Raw genomic sequence first — 3,262 nt, forward strand, 5'->3', positions numbered from 1 at the left:
CCTGACCCCAACACCAACCCTAATCCCTGACCCTAACCCTAACCCTAACCCTAAACCCTAACCCTAACCCTAACCCTAACCCTAATCCCTGACCCCAACACCAACCCAAATCCCTGACCCCAACCCTAATCCCTGACCCCAACACTAATCCCTGACCCCAACACTAACCCTAATCCTTGAGCCCAACCCTAATACCTGACCCCAACACTAACCCTAATCCCTGACCCCAACACTAACCCTAATCCTTGAGCCCAACCCTAATACCTGACCCCAACACTAACCCTAATCCCTGACCCCAACACTAACCCGAATCCCTGATCCCAACCCTAATCTCTGACCCCAACCCTAACCCCTGACCCCAACCCTAATCCCAGACCCCAAACCAAATCCTAGACCCCAACCCCAACGCCAAAAGTAACCCAAACCCGAATCCCTGACCCCAACCCTATCCCCTGACCCCAACACTAACCCTAATCCCTGACCTCAACCCTAATCCCTGACCCCAACACCAACCCTACTCCCTGACCCCAACCCTAATCCCTGACCCCAACACTAACCCTAATCCCTGACCCCAATCCTATTCCCTGACCCCAACACTAACCCTAATCCCTGACCTCAACCCTAATCCCTGACCCCAACACCAACCCTAATCCCTGACCTCAACCCTAATCCCTGACCCCAACATCAACCCTAATCCCTGACCCCAACCCTAATCCCTGACCCCAACACTAACCCTAATCCTTGAGCCCAACCCTAATACCTGACCCCAACACTAACCCTAATCCCTGACCCCAACACGAACCCGAATCCCTGACCTCAACCCTAATCCCTGACCCCAACCCTAACCCGAATCCCTGACCCCAACCCTAATACCTGACCTCAACCCTAATCCCTGACCCCAACACCAACCCTAATCCCTGACCTCAACCCTAATCCCTGACCCCAGCACTAACCCTAATCCCTCACCCCAACCCTAACCCCTGACCCCAACCCTAATCCCAGACCCCAAACCTAATCCTAGACCCCAACACCAAAAATTAACCCTAACCCTAATCCCAGACCCCAACCCTAACCTTAACCCCAACCCCAACACCAAAATTAACCCTAACCCTAATCCATGACCCCAACCCTAACCCCTGACCCCAACCCTAAGCCCAGACCCCAACCCTAACCCTAACCCAACACCAAAATTAACGCTAACCCTAATCCATGACCCCAACCCTAACCCCTGACCCCAACCCTAAGCCTAACCCCTGAGGGCAACCTTAATTCCTGAACCGAGCCCTAACCCAAGTTCCTGATCCCAACCCTAATCCCTGACCCCAGCCCTAACTCTAACCCCAACACCAGCCCCTAACCCTAAACCCTAGCCCTCACCCTACCCTAACAACTAACCCTAATGCCTAAACCATAACCCTAATCCCTCATCCCAACACTAACATTAACGACTAACCCATAATCCTAATCCCTAACCCCAACACTAATTCCAACTCCAACCTTTAACCCCTAACCCGAACACTAACACCTATTACTGACTCTAAGCCTAATCCTAATATTAACGCCAAAACTCGAACACTAACACTAACCTTAACCGCTAACCATAACCCCTAACCCCAACACTAACCCTAACCCTAACATTAACTCTAACCCTAACTCAATCCCCAGGCCCCAACTCTTACCAGGAATTAAGTCCCCTCGAACACACAATGGGTGGGCATTGCAGAGTTAGTGCTGCGAGGATGTGCTTGTATTGTGTGTAAGGATTTCGAGGAGTGAGGGTGCGGGGAGGATTTGTATTTCATGTCTCTGGTTCTCTGCGGATAAGGAGCTCGAGGAGTGAGGGTGCGGGGAGGAATTATATTTCATGTCTCTGGTTCTCTGCGGATAAGGAGCTCGGGGAGAGAGGGTGTGGGGAAGATTTGTATTGTGTGTCTCTGGTTCTCTGTGGGTGAGGAGTGAGGGTGCGGGGAGGATTTGTATTGTGTGTCTCTGGTTCTCTGTGGGTGAGGAGTGAGGGTGTGGGGAGGATTTGTATTGTGTGTCTCTGGTTCTCTGTGGATGAGGAGTGAGGGTGCGGGGAGGATTTGTATTGTGTGTCTCTGGTTCTCTGTGGGTGAGCAGTGAGGGTGCGGGGAGGATTTGTATTGTGTGTCTCTGGTTCTCTGTGGATGAGGAGTGAAGGTGCGGGGAGGATTTGTATTGTGTGTCTCTGGTTCTCTGTGGGTGAGCAGTGAGGGTGTGGGGAGGATTTGTATTGTGTGTCTCCGGTTCTCTGTGGATGAGGAGTGAGGGTGTGGGGAGGATTTGTATTGTGTGTCTCTGGTTCTCTGTGGGTGAGGAGTGAGGGTGCGGGGAGGATTTGTATTGTGTGTCTCTGGTTCTCTGTGGGTGAGCAGTGAGGGTGCGGGGAGGATTTGTATTGTGTGTCTCTGGTTCTCTGTGGGTGAGCAGTGAGGGTGCGGGGAGGATTTGTATTGTGTGTCTCTGGTTCTCTGTGGATGAGGAGTGAGGGTGCGGGGAGGATTTGTATTGTGTGTCTCTGGTTCTCTGTGGAGGAGGAGTGAGGGTGCGGGGAGGATTTGTATTGTGTGTCTCTGGTTCTCTGTGGATGAGGAGTGAGGGTGCGGGGAGGATTTGTATTGTGTGTCTCTGGTTCTCTGTAGATGAGGAGTGAGGGTGTGGGGAGGATTTGTATTGTGTGTCTCTGGTTCTCTGTAGATGAGGAGTGAGGGTGTGGGGAGGATTTGTATTGTGTGTCTCTGGTTCTCTGTGGGTGAGCAGTGAGGGTGCGGGGAGGATTTGTATTGTGTGTCTCTGGTTCTCTGTAGATGAGGAGTGAGGGTGTGGGGAGGATTTGTATTGTGTGTCTCTGGTTCTCTGTGGATGAGCAGTGAGGGTGCGGGGAGGATTTGTATTGTGTGTCTCTGGTTCTCTGTGGATGAGGAGTGAGGGTGCGGGGAGGACTTGTATTGTGTGTCTCTGGTTCTCTGTGGATGAGCAGTGAGGGTGCGGGGAGGATTTGTATTGTGTGTCTCTGGTTCTCTGTGGATAAGGAGCTCGAGGAGAGAGGGGGCGGAGAGGATTTGTATTGTGTGTCTCTGGTTCTCTGTGGATGAGGAGCTCAAGGAGAGAGGGTGCGGGGAGGATTTCTATTGTGTGTCGCTGGTTCTCTGCGGATAAGGAGCTCGGGGATGGGGGTGCGGGGATGATTTGTATTGTGTGTCTCTGGTACTCTGTGGATGAGGAGTGAGGGTGCGGGGAG

The sequence above is a fragment of the Somniosus microcephalus genome, chromosome 12 (assembly GCF_052327205.1).
Source record: "Somniosus microcephalus isolate GS21.2 chromosome 12, FLI_Smic_1.0, whole genome shotgun sequence".
NCBI lineage: Eukaryota > Metazoa > Chordata > Chondrichthyes > Squaliformes > Somniosidae > Somniosus > Somniosus microcephalus.